Raw genomic sequence first — 22,288 nt, forward strand, 5'->3', positions numbered from 1 at the left:
ATGATGAGCCGACTGAGGAGAGCATCTGTGTTCCAGGGATATAAGAGCCATGTTGATGTGACATCCCAAGCTTAGCTCAATCAAAATGAATTTGCTAGATGGCTGCCTGTAGTGTCGTGGTGAAAGGCCAATGACCAGGCTGCCATATTTGATGCACGGGGAATGAGAAAGAGCTGGTTGGGTAGATGTAGGACACAGGCATATAATGAAAAGCTCCTATGATGGGACACACAGGAGGCAAAACGCTGCCAATTTCCTTTCGATACTTGGGTTAACCCATCAAACTTTTCAGACCATCTTGCAATCTGCAGCAATACTTTTGGCATCTGTTCAATTATCTCTATAAACAATGAGAATGCCTGGCAAGAAAACTCTTGTAATCAATATAAATGATATATTTATTGTAACAAGGATCTGATTCTGACAAATGACAAAATATGCACCCCTTGCCTACCTATATTTCCTGCCTCTCCACTCTGTTCTGCTGGAATTTCAATTCCTCAGATTCAGTAAAGAAGAAACAGTATCACAGCTGTTTGTGATTGTGTGCTTTTTGTTTAAAACTTATTCCACAAGTCAGTTGTGTCTAAACAGAGAGCAAGAGAGACGAATGAACACACACACACACACACACACACACACACACATACAGGAGAGAAGTCCCTCCCTGCAGATTATCACACAAGGCGAATGTCCTTTTAACTTCTTTGTTGCAGAAGAAGCAATACCCTGCTTATGCAGAAAAATGTAAAAGGCTATACGCCATACAGCCGTGAGAGTGTTATAAAGATCAGCTATCGGTGAGCAGAACTGACTGGTGTGGAGAAACGTACTTCTGGAGTGATCAGCTAGGCTACCACTCATATGAGAACTGACCTGTCACCATGCTTCGGCCTCCTGCGTGTCCTCTGCAGAATATGAAAACTTAGATCATCTGGGGCAAATACTTCTTTGAACCTGAACATTGAACATGCTGAATCTATTCTTCCCTGATTTGCGTAAATGTCAAATTAAACTTTGCTCAGTTTTTAATATGCCTTTCCAGCATGTTTCCAATGTAAACTGTGTGAAAGCAACACCTATGCAGTACAGACAAGCACTTTGCCTGTCGGCCCATTAAGAATGAGAAAGGTGTAATTGGTTCCACTCTAACAGGTGGAACAAAACTAACAGGAGCGTGATAGAGATACCAATCCAGTACCGTCTGCATACGCCTACACGGCCCTGACTGTACAGCCAGACTGAATGCAGAGAGGCCACCAGGTGCTGCCGACGCCTCCTACAGTCAGCTGCCTGTAGGCGGATCCATTTTGTCTAATACTTTTGCCTTCTTGCCTACATGGAAGATGCTGTTTGGTTTCATAAGTAGTAAGATTTACATTGGCAGTAACATGACCAGCTACAGTTTCTGTTGGTTGAAGACTTCCAAACCAATGGGGATGTCATCAAAGTCAGTGGGAGAAATGTGTTGTGTAAGGGTGCACCCTGTAGTCTCCTGAGTGTGGTGACATGACTGTCATCTCATTCTTTTCTAAATACATGGCTAACATCTCTGTGGGCACAACCAAATCTTCACCTTCCTTGGTAATCCTATGAATTAAGGGGAGGGGGTATCAAGTCTGTCTGCACCCCTTCTGACCTACCACCAAATCAGTTGACACTATCTGGAATGTCAGTTGTGCATTTGTGTCTAATGGCTGATGGCTAATTGTTTTCCGGTTTAGCTGTCGATTGAGTTTTGAGGGTAGGGGCGGAATATGTGTCATACAATCACCATTTCCGGAGTTACAAACTTTTCTATTTAAAATACTTTTAAGTGATTTGTCTCCTCTCCTATACCTTTCTTCCTACATAGCTAGGTAGCTACTCGGATACATTCATGAAAAAAATAGCAAAAACCACTGAAATAGCGTGAGATTTGACAGCCATGTAAATGTGGACCAATGAAACTTGAGCATGGCTGAGTACAGCATTTGTTGATGCCCATCGGATGCTATTTTATCTAAAAGAATCATTTCTCATTTCAGTCAATCATTTTTTCATTGATTTGTTTTTACATTAAATAAAATTTATTTATGTATCTTTCTCACAAATTAGATTTGCACCTCAAAACAAAAAAATCACAAAAAATGTCCTCATACAGTATATGTATTTTCAGATGGACAAAAATGTGTCTGAACTTTTTTAAATTGATTTATCTTTAAACATTCAATCTTCTCTTCATCTTAGGACCACTCAATATTCTCTTTCACTTTAACCTTTTCTTCACTTTAAATAAAGATCGTTGTCTGCTCCAAAACATCCACTGCTGTTCTCAGATCTAACTGCATCATGGATCCACAGTCCTCTCAGAACTGATCAATGATCATAGATGACTACTGTCAAAGAACAGTAATTTGTAATAGACACTTGGAGGAGGAGTAATGGCTGCTGATATGCATCCAAGAGACTAATGCTTTGACACACATTCATTGATAACAATGGCTTAGGGACACAAATGAAAATCATGTCATATTGACTGGGTGTCCAACATGCTGGGGTTTTAATGGATTCCTTTACAGTTGTTGATTGTTAATCAATATTTTTCTCCCCTGCTCACTCTCGGCCAACTCTTACATTTCCAGTCATTAACACTTGATTATAGAGAAGAAACAGCTACTGCTGCATTACATAAGAGGATGTCCTGGTACAGTCTGATTGTTGGTATTGTTTTGTTTGTAAACTGATTAACATAAATCCTCCATATAAAGGCAAGGATTTAAATAAGAGTAGTACAGTATTAAATTAGTAGTAAATAATAGCAAGGGTAAAAAAAAACATCGAGGAAGGTTAAATTACATAAAGCCTACTACAATAGCTCTCACATAGTAAATTTAGTATGTCCATTTATAGTAATTCCATTAGTAAAACATCCAAGCCATACTCACTTTGCGGGTCTGACCTTGTATAAAACACTTCCTGGAACAAGCCTTATTTGTATAGCACTTTTCTAAAAGCAATCTTTACAAAGTTTACATGCAATAAAATCAAACAAAGTCATTAAAATAAACTAACAAACAGAGATAAAAACAGACCAAGGCTGTGTTAAAAGGTTAGCAATACAGCCAGGGGCTAAACTTTTCTGTGCTTTAAAAGTAATCAATAAAATCTTAAAATCAATTCTGTATCTTATTGGTAGCCAGTGCAGATTTGCTAAGAAGGGTAATGGTCTCTACGTTCAGTAGTATACAGCATTTTCAAGTAGATGCGAGATTGATTTGTGACTGAAAGCATTAATTATTTTCTCTAAATCAGCATGAGATAAAATTACTTTATTTTTGACATTTTCATAAGTTTGATTTATAATAAAATAGGACCGCACAACTTTCTTGACCTGCTCCTCAGGTCAAGGTCAGGTCAAAAATCATTAATGCGTGTCTGGTCGCAGCTTTTACATCGTGTAGATCGTGTGATTTCTTGCTTTTATACTGCATCAATAATAATATTTCAGATTTACTTTCATTTAACTGAGGAACGTTGTTTGATCGTAAAGCAGTTAGGACAGTTATGTATGAGGGATAGATGTAAGTGTGTGTGATCAGCATAGCTGTGAAAACAAACATGCCTATAATTTGGTGACCTACATGAAGCATGTAGAGACAGGATGGGGCCGAGAGCCCTGCAGTACTACACACAGGTTACATCTGTTGAGAAGGGACTGCCACCAGGTGTGCCACTTGACCACCAGTTTCCAAGTCCAAAGCAAATGGGCATGTTGTCCACTGTTACCAGACTCCACTGACAAAAAATAAATAAATAAAAACAATAAACCATGTCAAAATATCAAAAAACAGTTTGAGTTTTGTTTAGATCATCAACATTCTGAACTGATCATCTTGGGAGTAGACTAGAGTACATACGTTATTTCAATAAGTCCTCAGATCATCTGCTGCTCGTCTCATTTTCAGATTGTTAACAGAAAGAGTTGTGAATAATGGTTTCGGTTGGTATTAGTTACTTAACTAAAGCTAATCTAGACCTAAGTAGATTCGCAATAAAAAAAAAAAAGCTGCTGACTGAAACAGCTGTTATCATTATTCTCCAACACAGCAAATGACAATTTTTTGCCTTCTCTGTCTTGTTGCAGGAAAACACTGATAAAATAAATTTGATGAATGCGCACACAGCCAGAATTAGTGGCATGTGCATGTTAATTAATTAGCTACGTTCATTCGATGTCATGTCCACTGCAAACTTCCATGTTTCGGGATATGAACTCTACTATTCAATTCAATTTCAATTCATTTTTATTTATATAGCACCTTTTACAATCAAAGTTGTCCCTGGGTCCTCTATATGCCGCAGTGATTACACACATGGAGAGATTACCATAGAGTGGTACAACACATATTTTGAAAGGAAAAAAAAAAAAAATTGAAATTACAACCAAAACCAGTGCTTAAAAAATATTTGACGAGCCTTCCCCTTTTGCACTACCTCCTCTTTTATAAATAACAAACAGTCCCTTTTGCTGAGAGACCCCTAGAAGCTGAAACTACATACAGTGTGTATAATCACTTTTATTAGGCATACATTATTTTGTCCATAAATTAAGGGGTGTGATCTATATTCCATCACATACTGGATGAAATCTACCACGGTATCTGTTTATGTGTAATTCATGTATTTGCCTGGCGAGTGTGACTACCTGGAGAATGAGTGCTTTTAATTAGAACAAAAAGCCTTTGCGTGGGATTGAAAATAACTGAGTGATTAGAATTAGCAGACCTCTGCACCACGTTCGGAATGTGTGTAAATGGTAGTTAAGGGAATACGATAAGGACAGAAAATGATTTGCATAAGAAAATAAATGAGCAATTTTGAATGACTTCCTGTTCTAAAGGTTTATCAAAGGCATGTCTGTGCATGCAGCGCTTTACACTGATGAGAAATGGTGATTCAGTGAAAAGGCCAAAATCCTTTTATACAACATAGGCGTGACTAATGTGCAGATGTCAGCAACAGAGAGGTGTTTCAGAACTGTTCACCTCTGAGGCTGCCTCAACAGTACCCCCATCCACCTACCCATGCTTTCTGTGGGGTGTTTGGCCTCAAAGCCTCTGCCAATTGTCCTTGTCCGGGTCATCACCATGCTGGATGCCAATCTGTCACCGCCAGCTGAAACGCCCTAGCCCACGCCTCTTTTTGCCCCTGTAGAAAGCATTTGGCAGGGGTTTTTGCCGTGCCTGCAACAGCAAACCCTACTTAATTGAGGAGAAGCAAAGCCATGTACGGTGAAAAACGTGGAGGAATTAGGGGAGACAGAGACAGGGGGAAAAAAAGAGAAAACCCTGTGCGATTTATGACTCCCATTTGCATAATGGGATTAATAGGACCTCTGTGTGTATTCTGTGGTGTGGGAGAGTAAGAATGTGTGTATGTATGTGTGCGTGTGTGTGTGTGTGTATGTGTGTGTGTGTGTGTGGGGGGGGGGGGGGGGGTATTGGCAGGGGTTCAAAGATCAAAGAAAAGCAAGACAAGACAAGTGCAAAAATACACCTGCTTGACTGACTAGTAACGGGAATGGCGAGATCACCCCCAGCCGCGATGTTTTGATAACATGGTCTTGGGGGTGGGTGGATGGGGGGGCTCCTCCTTTAACCCCAAGGGTACTGTGACAGTTGGACCAAATTGTACACCTCATTTATTTACCATGGAGGAGCTGGAGGCATGCATGGATGTCTCCTCTGAGGCCTCGCTCAGATGGCCTGCAGTCTGGCAGATGGTAAACAACGCCAGGCTGAGAACATCGTTATATACAGATTGTATGCTCTCACCTTTTTACACACTTTACAAAAAGACACATTTATAAAACTTGTGGAACTAGTGGCTTTATTACTGATCAATGCATCGATTTGTAATGCTTATAGATTAGTTATGGGCCATTAATAACAACAGTGTTGTCAGTCTTTGCCTCGTTGGGGTCCACAGGCCAAAGTTGGCCCACCATAAGGTTCGGTTTGGCCCACCAGACGTTTCACGCAAAACAAATGAAAATCTAAAATAAGTCACGGTTTAGCCTATGTTGTTTTTGCAAGATGAAATGCTCTCTATATTAATTATTTTTTAGAATCTGAGCACAGAGGGCAGAGTGATTCAGTACATGGGAAGTATGTTAATTAGTTTGGATTTAGGTTAAAACGATACAGTGTTTGCTTTTGACTTGTGGCCCACCATGAAATTTCAGTTTTGATCCTCCAAGGGAAATAGTTTGGGCGTGTCAGCGCTTATTTTCAGGAAAGGGCTGTAGATGATCTGGACCAAAGTTTTTTAGCACTTGCAACTGCAGACTTGATTTGACATTTTTGGATTAGACTTTGTCTGACTTCTTTTTCTTATTGAGCTCATATTCTGAATTACAAAAGCACCGAAGGGGTAGGCCACTTGCCTTTGCCACAAACTGGACTTTTGATGATGTAAAATACAAAAATTTTATATACTACACCAATTATGTCCTTTTTTAAGCTATAAAACTCAAACAACAGCAACTTATTTGGTGTTTGGAAGATGAAGTGCTGAAAATTTGAAAAAACATGATTTTTTTGATTATCTTCTAATTTACAGATTCCTCCATATATTCTTTTATTCATTCCTTCTTCTCTCTTATTTTCTCCCTCTTTATTTCCTTAAAGGTGTTAAAATGCTGAAATCAATCCAACACAGACAGACCATAAAACTCCACTCCAGTTAAGGTTTTTCCTCCTCTGTTGCAGCCCTGACCATTGTTAAAGTGAAGGCACTGCTCCAAGACCAGCTGTCGGAGCAGAATACACCCCTAAGCCCCTGTGGTACAGTAGAAACTGAACCCCATCTGTGTTGGACTTCCACAATCACGTCTGTTTAGTGTAAATGTTCAAGTCCAACGCTTAAACTTGTCACATACTATACGGTACGGTAAACTGAGCTAGGTGGCAACATGCAAGAGGAGGCCAAGTTCTGCATTAACTTAAAAGAACATATTCGTGGTTTCATATTAGGGCAAAGTTCATATTAGTTATTTCTTTGGGAAAATGAAGATATTTATATTGTGACTACACTAAAGGTTACAGGTACCAACTATGGAAGGCCAGAATAATGACATGGCACAAATCTGAAAGAAACCATTTTTGATCACACTCAACTATCTAAATAGAGATCTATCTAATTTAGAAACTACTGACTCTAATTGTTGCTGAGGGAAACTTTATCACATGGCATCCACCATTAGCACTGGAAAAAAAGTGAATGAATGAATCTTATATTAATATATTTTTAAGTATACCAGCACAGCACTGGTATGAACTGTCATTCTGATCATTCATTTGGAAAAATGATGGTGCATAAAGATCTTCCATGATGACACATACAACAAATTAGACCATCATCTACCTCATATCCCAATGCTGGTGAGCCTGGGGATGATATCCTGATCGGATCTGACTGAGAACCCGAAAATAATACACAATGGTGTCGCCCCTGCTGGCTATTAGAAAAAAAATTGCAGGTTTAAACCACTTGAAGCACTTTTCAAACCCAGAAGATCCATGCAATTATTGTACTGTCTACTATCTGAAGGGATGCAGGTGTGATGTTCTCTTGCACAATCCTGTTGTTGCACATAGCTCCAGTTAGGCTGTCTCCCTGCCACTGGACTGCTGTGTGGGTCACTGAGTGCTAAACACAAGAAAATATTTGTTATTCCAAGTGTAAGCAGATGGCTTATGTGTATGAATTTCAATGTGATAGTGATCATGTGTACTTATGAAGGTTTGTCTTCCCATGCTGCTCTTTCATGCTATGTTGCGAGCCCCCTGGGTAAAGCTGGCTTACTCTGTATTATAGAGAGAGGGGGAAACAATGAGTCCTGATGATCATGCTAAAATCCCCCATGCCTCATTCAGCCTCCAGGTTGCCAGAGTGCCACCCCTAATTTAATTACCTCCCTCTGTCTGACAGACCTGCTGCCTGCGCTGGCTGCCATCCCTGCATTACATTAAACCTACACACTCACAAACACTGTCAGACACCCATTGGGGAAAAGTGCAAGCAGCATAGGCCAGCCTTTCAGAAATGAAGCAGGCTAACATGAGTGTGCGTGCATACACAAACACACAAACAGTGGCACAATCCCTTCTGAGCAGGTGAGAGCTGTGCAGATGCTCTTCAGTCGGCAGGAAAAATAAGCCCTTAATTACTACCCAGTCTGTCTCTCTCTTCCTCTGTTCCTCTCCCTCCCCCTCATCCTCCACTCCTCCATCGCACTGCACTGCGGTTGCGGTGCTTGCCTCAAGGCTGGTGATTGCGGCACAGGGCTCCTCCGAGAGTCTTCCCTTGTTATTATCCTTAAACAAGCAATTACAGCTCAGTCCCGAGTGCAGCAAAATAGAGAGGGCACACCCATAGAAAAGCTTTGGGTTCCTCAGACAAACGAGAAGCAAAGCTCTCCCGGGCAATTTTGTTTCTGGAATTGGCTGCGTACTCCCACCAGCGCTATGATGATGGAAGACATGCTATGGTTAGCATGAAAACCAGTGAGTGGGAGAAAAGAAAGCAAAGTTGAAATAGCAGCGCTGAAAACAACACAAGCAAAATTGCTATGTTTGACATTAGACGGTTACGAAACACATTTTTCTATTTCTGCAAAAGCATCACAGCAATTTTACTTCTGTCTGGGTTTTGGAGAACAGAAAATAAACAGTCAGAAAAGGCCTCACGAGGGGCAGCTCCAGTTCAGATGTTCAGTAGCCAAGGGACATGCTGGGAGCCTGAGCACGCCCAGTCAGTGGAGCAAGTACAATGGAATTGTTGGAGTACAAGAGAGGAATGTTTTCAATGACCTTAACACCTATGATGCAGAAAACCTGCCTAAGCAATTTAAAGCAGAGGAGAGATTAAATTAATGCATGATTTCTAAAACCTTTTATGTTTAGATTGCAGTTAGTTTCTCTATTGGTTGCTCCATACTGGGCTGAAGCATGAAAATCTGAGCTGCATCTCAGAGGGCCGCTTTTGTTTGGGAAGAGTTTGGAAAGAGGACATTACAGAACATTATTACCTTAATTCCTTTTCCTCTTTATTACATCTTGGATGTAAGACGAGGGTGGAATAAATAATCATACATGTGGTTTCGTGCAGAATTTAGCCTATTATATAAATTACAACCACAATACTTATACAATAAAACGCATTGATGTTTGTTTTGCAAATCTCCTTTAATTGTGACCACTTGAAAAGCTCACCTCTTCTCTAACTTGACAGAGTAGTGAAGAACACGCTGCTTACACATCACAAGCGGGCTTCATGTGTTGCAAGTAGGCAAGGGACTTGTAGCCAAAGTGTTGCATCAGCCTAGTCAGATAATAGTCAGTAATGGACTAAAATAAGCAAAAATAAAGCTATAGGACCATGAGGGTCTGTGTGATGTAAATGTGAAGAAGATGATGAAAACCCATGTTTGCAAGAGTTTGTAATACATGATCACATGATCACAACATATCACTTGTTATCTTGTGTGTATGTATGGACATATGCACATATTCACATACATATATATATATATTTATACATAAATAATTGGATTTGCGAAAATGCATAGTTACAGTCAGTACAATAAAACTGGACTTGGTTTTGAGTGACTTCACCACACAATAACCAACCACAATAACTTTCTTTTTGCAGTCCCACCATGTGATTTGGAACTTAAGAAAACAAATCAACATAAAAACTTTCCTGGAGCGGCTCTGTCACTGGGCTGGTTCGCCTCTCTTCTTCAGTTTCTCTTTCCTACGAAACACTGTGTGCTGTGGTCTGGCAAACACTAGCGCCAATTCCACCATTGCCCCCTATAGTACGTATTCCCCTCTCTCCTGTTTGCTTCCTTGAAGTTACATCACAGGCATGACCTCACTGCACAGCATAGTCTAAACACACTCACTGATGTTGCCATAACAATGTGTTCCACTGGCACTCAGCTCAGCTAGCTGGTCCAGCACCGAGGCAGTCCATCACTCATGAAGCTGTAGTGCCTCTCACCAAAGAGGCTGCAGGTCTCCACACCCCCTCTATTGCTGCGATGACGACAGACTGTTTTTCACAAGGAAAGCCAGAAAGGAGAATGGATTCACCAGATGTGCTGTATTAAATAGACAAATGGAGCATGGGAAAGCTCTTCATAAAAATAATGGTTCAGTTAGAAAAAGAATGAGATCAGTGCTCCAGACTTAGAAAGCATTTGCTTTTAGCTTATTACAAGTCTTGTTCAATTTGTAGATTCATGATGAGAAAACCTAAATTTCATGTCAGGAAGAAGTCAAGTCAAGCCATACCTTTTTAGATACACTGCATATACAGCAAGGGTGCTCAAACATGTCAAAAAGCTTAAATACATAGCCAAAAAGGCCCCATTATCCATTTGACATGATGTACGGATAGGAAGCACACTGTGCTGTTGATGTTGTGTTCCATCCATCCACCCATTTTCTATACCGCTTATCCGTCAGGGTCGCGGGGGAGCTGGAGCCTATCCCAGCTGACTACGGGCGAGAGGCGGGGTTCACCCTGGACTGGTCGTCAGTCAAGCGCAGGGTCAACACACAAAGACAAACAACCACACACTCTCACACTCACACCTAGGGGCAATTTAGAGTAGCCAATTAACCTAATGTGCATGTTTTTGGTATTGTGGGAGGAAGCCGGAGTACCTGGAGAAAACCCACGCAGGCACAGGGAGAACATGCAAACTCCACATAGAAGGGCCCAGACCGGGATTCGAACCTGGAACCCTCTTGCTACTGCACCACTGTGCCACCCTGATGTTGTGTTACTCAATGTAAACATTTACTGCATGTCGCAAGTTTGGTGAAGTGACTGATTATAATGGTCATACTTATACATTTTCCGAAACAGGTTAGACACTAAAACATGAACATCTGGCACTAAGAGCCAGAAGCTCTTAGTGCCCACAAACTGTGCCTTGACTACTAAAAAAACTGTTAAAATGCTAAAAAAAAAAAATATCTACCATTGTTGTATTATTTGTATTTGTATTTTGTTTATGCAATGTGGTTTCAAAACAAGTCTAATTTGTTAAATATTTAATGATTTTGTGTTATCAATATTAGGTATATCAGCCTAACTTTATAGGCAAATATTGGTGTGACAGATCACAGTAGATCACAGAGTTTGTTTTAAACATCTCATCAGTAAATTCTGGGAAGATGCAGAACAAACACGTACTGACCAACGGGTGAACCAGTTACATGAAGCAACTCTGCAGGGCACACCACGATCCACCTCAGTAGTGAAGACTTGGCCGTGATACAGTCTTCCTCCCGCGCTGAAGGAAAACATACAGTATCAATATAAAAGCATTTATTTTTTGTTTTAGGGCGCAACCAAAAACAAATGTTGTGGTTTTTTTTAATGGTATAAAGAGAATCCAGTTTACTACAGATACTTTATTGACTAAATCCCTCTTTGTTCTTTTCAAAGAAGGTGTCTGCTAATAAACCATGAGTCTAATATTCTGAAGTTATTAACAAAGAAAATATGTGCTTTTTATGATGAATGTGAGTATAATTAGGTGTTTGTGGACGACTTCGTTCTAAGCATTTTGTCCTTATGGAATCCACACCACAAGAATTGGGAACGATCATAATTCTTAGAACTCAGTTTTGAAGAAGAGAGTATGTTCTCTCTCACCACAAGAGGAACTTTGCATGAGGTAACCATGCAGAGACAGGCTGAATGCATGAGCCAGTGCACCAGTGTCAAACATCATTTTTATAAACTTAAGCCATGTAAACAAGAACTGGTAAAGATATCCTTAAAGAACAGGCAGTAGAAATGCAAACAAAGAAAAAAGTCCTTGATCTTCTCAGAGTCCCCAGAATTATTTGGTCCAAAAACACCTACTGGTTGCTTTGGTTGCTTAAAGTATAAATTGTAACTCTGCCTGAACCAAGGAGTTATAATAAAACCAGCTTTGAGACGTAATTACTACAGTCTGACATTGTTTGGAATCCTTATTTCTTTCAAATAGATTGAGAAGTTCAGCAGAAATCCCACTTTTGAGAGTATGATCATTGAAACAAGCACTTAATCTTTTTTTAAAAAAAGAAAAATGTTTGTCTCGGATGTTTTAAGCTGACCAAATAGCCTAATGTAGAATAATGTCTTGCAGTGCATGAAATAGTCCTTTATTTTCTTGTTAGATGCATTTTTATTATCATATAATAGTAGCCACTCAATTAAAAATTGCTTGGCTATGCCAATGATTCTATATCCTCACACAGCCAACAGTAATTCATTTTGAGTGTAGTTTTTTGTGGACCAGCTACCAGCTCAGTATCTCTAACTGTGTGTTAACCTCATAATTTTTCATTAGTTATGTTTCGTAAAATGAAAGATGCCGTGACTGCCATTTTGAAACACAATACATTTTTTGATATAGTCATGTGAAATACATGTTGAATAAGTACAACCAATCAAAATGGTAATTACAAAATAAAACCACTAGCACTAAAATCAGCTTCATTGAACACCATGGTCACCCACCCTCGACACAATAGCCTACATGAATAAGGACAAGCAGCTCACCAGCTGTACGCCCCATACTGTAACCGATGTTCTTCTTATGATTGAAATGGCATCGTAAACATTTTCATTTTGAATCCTGTTAGGATGTCAATAGAGAATGTTAAAATATATATTTAAAAAGACTTTGCAAAAATGCATAATTACTTTTTATTTCTGGGAGTGTCTGGCCACTGATGAGAGATGACATCGTCTACGTTTTTCTATGCTGCATTACATGCAAATACATTTTGCTAATATGCTGCTCATTTTAATGTGCAACACTTCATGGCCCCTACAAGTAACATCTGTTTTGCAGAAGTTGACTTCCTCCCACAGCTCCCAGAGACTTGATAGCTATGTCAGGGTTAAACACACACACACACACACATACACAATGCACTGAGACTGTGATGAGTCAAATTGAGGGTTGCTAATTATAGCCTGGGGAAACTTTTGCCTTTTTGCTCCTCATCAGCTTTCTCTGGAAGGAGCACAGAAAGAGAAACTGTTCGTGGGGGGTTGATGGGAGATGGGCGGCAGCTTCTTTCTCTAGGCATCCGGCCTGTCCTCTTCCTCGACTGTGTGTGCTCATCATGTATGCTTCTTGCACCTGGACCTCTTCAACAACCCCCACCCCCAAGCAGATCCTTCCCTATTCTGTTGTTTGTTGACCTCCACAATGTCCAGCTACTTCGCATCACCACGTTGTTGATCTGAAAGTCCCACAGAATCTTATCTTGGTCATTCTCAGCCACCATGGGATAAGTCTTCCATTCTGACCTTGGACTTCCAGCCCATACTCAGCCCAGATGCTGTATACTATGCCACCCACTTGGTTAAGGCATTCCCTGTACGCTGTTCCTGCCACCATCTTACACCCTGCTGTTATGTGCAGTGACTAGTGGCTCTGACACTCACTAGTCCTCAGCCTCCCTCGTTCCTCTTAGTGTGCAGTTTCACTGTGCTGGACTTGGGGTGAAACCCTCTTTGCATCGTGTCTTGATGTCATGGCCTCTATCTCTTCCTTTGGCCAACTTACTATACCAGTGGGTTATCTGATGACGGGCAGGGCGTATGTGTTGATGGCCCAGACATTGTTCTTTCCATTCAGCTGACTTCTCAGGACCTGCCTCGCTCTGTGTAGGTATTTAATTGTGTCTGAATTCCTTGCGGCCTCCTCATGGATTCCATTTGCCTGCTGGGATCTCAGGATATTTGTAGCTGTCCTGAACATCTGTGATGATGCCTTCTGGTAGTTCAGCTCCCTTCTTTCTGATCATCTTCCCTCTCTTTGTTACCATCCGTCCACACTGAATGACATTCCGATGACATTGCTGTAGATCCTTGTGATGTGGATCAGCGAGTCAATGTTTTGCTTACTCTTGGCATGTCACTTGATGTCATTGATGAAGAGAAGGTGAATGATGGTTGGTCCACCTGGGAACCAGTATCTGTAGCCAGTCTTTGTGATGATCTGGCTGAGGAGGTTCAGGCCTATCCAGAACAACAGCAGGGATAGCCTATATGCTGTACTTGATGGTAACTTGTGAAGCTTTGAGTTGACCTCTAGAATTGTCTTCAAGAGCCTCACTGAGTTCTTTATGAACACTGTTTATGTTGTATATTTCCAGTCATTCCAATATCCATGTGTGTGGCATTGAGTTGTAGGCTTTCTTGTAGTCAGTTGCACAGGTTGGTCTGCCTGGGCTTGCAGTCCCAAGTGACTGCCCTATCAACCAGTAGCTGGTGCTTTGCTTTGCTTGCTTCCCTGGTATGTGTCCATGATGTACTGAAAAAATTAAAAGTTGTATTGCTTTATATCAACCAGCAAAATCAAAAAAGTTTCAGTCTTTTTTTTTTTTTTTTGGTAGTCCTTTAAAGGATAAGTAAGTGTCAACAAAATGGGGACTATTTTCAGCAGCAGATGAATCCATATTCCTGAGAAATCAGTATCTTATATCTTTTTAGTGTGTGTTATTAATTGTGTACTGGTTAGGTTCAAATTGTAACTAACAACAGGAAGAAATTTACATCTACAGCAGGACTAAGCAATTAATTGCTATGTGCGTCCATACATGCGTCCATGTGTAAATAATAAAAAAGCCAGGCTTTTCAAAATAAAAGCAACACAGTTGTATTGCATGCACAGTTGTTCGTTTGTGTTCATGACTGACATACCACGAGCTGGACAGGGATACCTAAAGGGTCGTGTGTAGCCTGCGGGCCGTAAAATGCTCAGGTCAGATCTACAGTTACAGTGCCCTATTTATTGGTTCTATAGGGGTGTTTCATAGTGGCCTTGAATTTCTGGTACTTATTGCTACAATATCTTAATTTAATTGGTGCAACTGTGTTGGTACCAAAAATAATTTCTTCATTTAAGTTCCTTTCTGAAACACAGAGTAACAGAGTGGCATATTTTCAGGGCTTCTTGTTGCTGTTAGTTTTGTCATTGTAGTCAGTGGCCATCCTCATATCTGGAAACATGACAGGTAATACTAGCTACACTGCCTCCTTTCTGTATCATTGCATGAACACAGCACAAAATGTGCAGGAGCTGCCAGTGACTTGTGTTGAACAACAACATTTAGTAGGAATCAGTCAGGACCCCTGTTTGATGTTAGGGATATAGTTGTTGGAGGTTAAACTTTGGGACTATAACAATGTGAGATGTGTCCAAGCCTTAAGGTGCTAGTCAGGAGGATCCTCCAGAAGCAGGATGCAGCCCTGCTGTCGTTCTCCTTCCCGTGTGAATGGAAACCCAGATCCAGGCTCTGGGCTGGGGATCCCCCCCCTCACACACGCACACAAACACACACACACACACACACACACACACATGCCCACGCACACACACACAACCACCACATCTCCAGGCCCCACTAGACCCTGGCACCACACATCCAGCTCCACTAGCCCTCCGCTGTCCTCTCGTCTCTGCTTTCCCCCCAGGCCCCTAATTGCTTTTATGCCTTTATTCTCACAGTGTGAGAAGTTTGACAATGTACATAAACGAAATTCCAGAATAGCAGCGGGATATGGAAAAAGCACATGTGGAAGCAGTTTGATGCCCCTCAGGAGAAGACTGAGAATCTGCAGTTTTATAGATTTGTTCTGAGCAGAGAAGGATGTCGCTATTAAAGCTCAGGGCCCACTTCCATATGTTTGTGCCATACAGGGTTTAAATCTGCACTTTTTAGTCTTGTTGCACTACACGAGTTTGTGCATGTGTTCATCGCTTATTTGTGCATGTCCTTGTAAGGCTACTCCACTTCATGCCAGTTCACTGCCGTAACAAGAGTGGCTCACAGTGTGCAAAAAAAAGAAAAAAAAAGAGGAAAAAAAATAGGAAACCAATACTTATGTTTCTTCAAAATCCACTGAACGTCATCAAGAGATGCAAACAGTAATTCTCTATAGAGCATAAAATAGCATAAAGACTAACAATGAAACTTAATGCTTATTTTTCCATTGAAAAGAATGGAATGATAGAGAACGAAAGCAACACAAAATGATTTTGCATCAGTAAGTATGAATTAAATTGACAACTGTAAAATAAACATTTAGATATAATATTTCTTTCTTTAAAAAAGAGCTGGGAATTAGTAACACATAAAAGAATAATATTTCTCTGAACAGTAGAATCTGCTAACACAAAGAACTATTTCTCCAGAACACGCTGTAGCTCAACTCAAAAGTTATATTTCTCAAAAACGTGGAACAACTTTCAGAACTGTTAACAGTGACAATAAAACTGTGGAACAAAACAAAATGGAAACAGTTTGAGAGCTGCATTACATCAACACAACGCACTATTTTTTTCTAAACCTGTGGAACAAACAACACTGTTGCTCCATGCAAGAAATGTTGAGCAACAGTGACAAAAGTAAATAAATAAATAAATAAAATAAAATAAAATAAATAAATGGTTCAGTTGCAAAAAAGACCTTAATATTAAATATCTGTCGTGGGAGTACATGAGGGATTTCATACAGCAGTATTATTTGATTATTCCTCCTCTATTATCTCATGTCATTTGCCAAAAGCAGCATCCTGATCCGCTATAGCTTCCGTACAAATTCAGTGGGAGCAAAAGGATTTCATCATCCTAAACACTATTGAGGAAACTCTCTCACTGTTCAATAGCAGGTGATAAAACAGCTCCAAACACCAGAATTATGTGTGTATGTGTGGGCCTGTGCTGACAGATTAATATCCCAATTAAATCCCTCTACCGCTAGATTAAGCTTGTTGAAAATAGCTACATGAATAGAATATAAAGGCATTCACTGAGGATTTAAATAATGCAGTGTTTTGAGTAGCAGTGTGGGCACTCTTTACCGTCAGACATGTCTTTCTAGAAAAGTCCTATTGACCGGTTCAGCAATTTGGCATTTGGACAGCAAACAGTCTCTCCTCCATCTCCAGACATCCATCGCCCGCCCACCCCCCACCCCTCTACCGAACCCAGGATGGCTGGAAGTGATGTCCTGTTTGCTGCTGTTTAACAACAAGGGGATTCGACTCTCATGGCTCCAGTTGCAGAAGATGAGGGTGGAGAATAGGTGGTAAAGGTACAACCAGCTCCAGATGTGGATCTGCATGTAAAAGCTCCCTAGACTGTGAAGTATAAATCTGATGACTGAGGCCATAAAAATAGCTTCGCCCTGTATCTTCAATGGCAACCTACAACCTCTTGGATACTTGGATTATTGCACTCTCTCTCACCAGTAAATAGTTGGCACTGCAGCCTTCCAGCTGGACCAGTAAAAACATTCCACATTAGTGCTGCTTTCACAGCAGGAATTTTAAAAATGTGTATCATCTGTATACATTTGCGTCCTGTCCTGCTTCATTTGTAAAAAATCTTTCATGAGTCTTCAAAATCAGAATTCCTTTATTTATCACCGAGGGAAAATTCTTTTTATTACATGACATTGCACTTGCAGTTTTTCCAACCAATATATATATAATAGTAATATAAATATAAAAACAGAATAAACAACAAGATATGTATAAATCTAAAAATACAGGTATGTGTAACATATATACATTGTATATTTAAAAGTATGTGTGTCCGTCACAGTGCAGAGTTTAACAGTTTGATGGCGACAGGCAGGAATGATTTCCTGTGTCGCTGTGTGGTGCATTGTGGCAGTAAGAGTCTCTGACTGAACAAGCTCCTGCTGATCAGCACATTGTGGAGAGGGTGAGAGGGAAAGTCCAGTATAGTCCTTATTTTGGACAACATCCTCCTCTCAGACACCACTGTCAGAGAGTCCAGTTCCTCTCCCACAACATGGCTGGCCTTCTTGATGATTCTGTTGAATCTGTTAGTGTCCCTCACCCTCAGGCAGCTGCCCCAGCAGGCAACAGCATATGTGATGGCACTGGACACCACCGACTCATAGAACGTCCTCAGCATCGTCCTGCAGATGTTGAAGGACCTCAGTCGCCTCAGAAAATAGAGGCGTAAACAGCGTTCACGTTCTTGCACCAGTCCACCACCAGTTTTTAGTCCAAGTGCAGACTAGGTATCTGGTATCCCTTTATCTTCTATGGCCGATGTGCAAAGCCTTAACACATGCTTAACATAAAACCCCACTTTGACAAAGTTTAGGGACAAAAACTATGTGGTTAGTTTTAGGAAAAGATCAGCTTTGACATAAAGTAATGCACAAGGAATGTGTGCTTGCACACATTGCCAAATTCGATCTCACTGCAAAAACTCAGCACAGATTTACTTTATAAGTGCACCTTTTAAATACAGATTCTCTCTGTGCTCACTAAAAATCCAATTTCAAGGGAAGGGTCTACGAGTATGATTTGAGAAATCACGAATAGCATGGGAGCCAATTCTGGTAAAATATTCAACTTAGTGTGATGTATAAACCTGAAATTCCAGGACACATACACTGAGAAGCTTATGTCCAACACTTAAACTGTATTGAAAAATTATTACACATATTAATAAATTCTGGGATTTTAAATGAGGGAAATGCAGGACTTCTTCGTGGAAAAACCATATCAGATACAAATTATTATTCAGTGTAGAGCACTTTATGAATAAATCTTATATGTGTAGGGGGGATTTAAGACTAAATCTGGCCAGTGATTTTATCCAGAGGATAAATCTACTGATGCCATCATGACCATTAAACCTCCTATGAAAATACTTATGTTTGATCATGCTCATGACCTTTCTTCTAGTATCAGTACTAGGCCAAAAGTTGTACCTGTACACTAGAAAATATCAAAATCTATCTATATGTTCATATTCCTCAGAGGATGAACCATTTTAAGTTCTGACACTCCATCAACTTTCCACCAACAATACCCTCTTACTTTCTCCTTCCATTGGAGAGTTCACGATGCCAAAAATGTGTTTCCAATCCGACTTGTACTCATATGGGACTTTTGGATGGGGAACCTATGAGGGCTGTTTAAGGAAACATTCACGGACAGCCAGCTCAAAAACTATGAGCCATAACAGGCAAGTCTTGGTTTGATCCAGCTCCACGTGAAAACTGTGAAAATTACAAATTATTAATGAAACAGCATCAAAAAATATTTCATACTGCAAATATGGCTATAGATTTGGTGACATTACCTAAAAGATTTAGGAGAAGTTTTCTCAAGCATGTATGTGGTCATTTTCTACATCCACGTAATCCAGTGGTTGTCTTCTGTTGCTATCACCCACATCAACTCCTAATATTAGCATATCACTGGTGGATGGAAACATATTAAATTGCTTTTTCTTTTGGAAATTGTGTTAAAATTTGTGCTACATTTGGATGGATACTGATGTTGTCCACATTGACTGCTGTTTGGAGAATCAGTCAGTCAGCCAGTTAATGCTTTATTATATTTGCATGCTCACAACTCATGACAGAACCCTCCATTAACATCAAGTTGGTAGAAATTCCTCCAAGGGTGGATTTTCCCTTTGAAGCACAAATGGAGAATAGGACAACAAAACCTTGAGCAGAACACCCAACTGCTGTGAGTCATCAGCAGCAGTGTGGTCAGTGTGGGATCATATTCAGTGTTCTTATATACAGTGCCAGACTCAGTCAGTTAGTCTGATGAGACCATGTTGAGCTCTCTGTGCGAGAGAGAGTACACCTTTGTGTCTTCCCCAGTCAGAAATCTTATCCTCAAAACAAAGTGAGGTTGGTTCCCTTGTTTAAAATGCTATACAACCTCAAGTCTGAGTCACTTTGCTCTAAAAAAAGCACTGAGTGCCTCGTTGGATCACAGCTCATGAAATGTCAGCATAAACATTTGACTCAAGCCTGAAGTAATTTTTATTTTCTTATCTAGTTGCAAGTTTTTAGACATGGTGTGGCAGGGCATGACCTGACTGCAGTGGAGTAAGGTGTGTTTAGCATGGACCCTCGCTAAGTTTCCAGTTGACCTGAGATATTATATGACAAAGAACCACTTTCAAACGTAATTTAAAAGTGAAATAGGCTTGTTGCAGATGACGTTGACAACCAAGATTGTATGGAGGTACTCTGTCCCACCCGTAATCTGAGCCCACTTTGATTTAATGGGGAACCAGTCACCACCCAGGCTGCATTCACAGACACTGAACATACCAACTCTGTTGACAACCACATCAAGTTTAGAGTCTTAATATCAAGGTGTACCAGAAGCCAACACACATGGACCAGTACCTGATCTTTGACTCTCACCACCCACCGGAACATCAACCAACTGGGAGTCATCAGAACTCTCTACCACTAGACAGACCATGTTCCTACGAAGCTGGGGGCATAAAGAAGGAGCCCACACACATCAAGGCAGTGCTTAGGACCTGCAGGTACCCCAAGTGGACCTTCATCAAATCTCCAAAATCCAAAGAAATAACAGGCTTGCTACCATTAATGAGGAGACAACCATATGTCGCTGTCTGAAAGACTACGGAGGATTTTCTTCAGACGTGACATTCCAGTACGTCTCAAACCCGTCAACACCCTCAGACAGAAACTGTTCATCCTAAGAACAAAACTCCTAAAGCCAAACTATGCAATTTCGTATATGTGATCCAGTGTAGTGAGGACTGCAATGGCCTGTATACTGGAGACAAAACATCTCCACAAACACAGGAGGGCCAACCCCACTGACCAGGATTCTGCAGTCCATCTACATCTTGGACAGAGAAGACAGATGGTTTGAGAGAGGGGTGAAGGAAGCCATCTATGTCCACCTGGAACAATCCTCTCTCAGCATGGGCAGTAGTCTGCACCACCACCTGTTGACCACCTACATTACAGTCTTGAGATCCCTCCCCAGGAGACTTACACCTCCTTCCCACCAGGAACCATGTGACACTTAAAAGTTACATGATTAAAGGGTGGGTTGATGACTCATTTGACAAGCCACACTATGGCCATGTTGGGGCGGACGAATCATTCACATCTGGAACCATGAGACTCTAAGGAGTCGCATTATGGTTGTGTGCAACAACCGACCCATTCAACCCACTTGCAGACACATGTTGGACGGGCGGGTCTATCATCATATATATGAAATGTTTTCGCTTTTAAACTGAAGTCCAGTGGCCCCAATTTAAGCTCTTCTATGCAGACATCTTCTGCAGAACCAGCAGGGTGAATATTGTTCCCAGCTCAACTTTGAATCACGCACATATCACCTATGTCACAAAGAGCATCGTTCCATCCATAGAGGCCGGAGAGTGACAGTGAGACTGAAAATTCTTCAATCTGTGTTCTCTTGGTTAAACTTATATTACCGTTTATCTTGTCTCCATTTACAATATAGACTGTCGTTTGTTTTGTTTTTTACAAACTTATGACAGACTCATTTTTTTCTTCACCTGTTTCTAATGTGTACTTAGAGAGTGACACCTGATTACAGGACAAGTTTGTTGTTATCCTGTTGTTTGCACTAGTTTGTTTTCACTATATTCTCAGTTAGACAACAACAATATGTTACTTTAGTTTTTGAATTGTGGTATTGGTTGAACAGGATGGATAGTTATAATAAAAGGAAAGTGACATCGAACCAGCGATCCACCGGTTACGGGTCCGACACCCTAACCGCTGATCCACGACTGCCCCATTATGTGTCTGTAGGATAACATTTTACTTCATTATCCGTTCTGATGGAATATCGCTCTATGCCTATGGGGCGACATTCCAAATTTCAAATGTCTTGATGTAGTGTTACATGTTCAATTCAAGAGACAGAAACCAGTTATAATGTTTAGCTTCCGAACATAACTAGAAATGCAATTCTTCTCTTTGAAATAGCAAAAACTTCGTATATTGTGCATTATCACAGGAGCCCAGGCAGCTAGCTCTACAATGCCCCCTCCACCCTTCACCAAATACTAAAAGTGTGAATTTCTTTTGGAAGGATGTTGTTATCACTTAGTACAGTTTGTACGTGCGGGTGATGGGGGTGGGAAATTACTAGTCCTATCTACTTACCAGGCCTAAACTGAGAGCTCTGTTATTTATTTATATGTGTTTTAATGTAATAGGTTTCTCGTATGTCTCACAATCTTTTACATACACATTATGATCAACGTGAATAAAAGCAGAAGGAGTAATGGATGCCCAGTCAGTTTTGCCAACTGGAGTGTTAAATCACTCAATCACCCGGTGAAGTTTATACCCTCCTTGCAGGGTATGGACAGGTCAGAAACCACTCAAAGGCTAGG

The sequence above is a fragment of the Scatophagus argus genome, chromosome 8 (assembly GCF_020382885.2).
Source record: "Scatophagus argus isolate fScaArg1 chromosome 8, fScaArg1.pri, whole genome shotgun sequence".
NCBI classification, from domain to species: domain Eukaryota; kingdom Metazoa; phylum Chordata; class Actinopteri; family Scatophagidae; genus Scatophagus; species Scatophagus argus.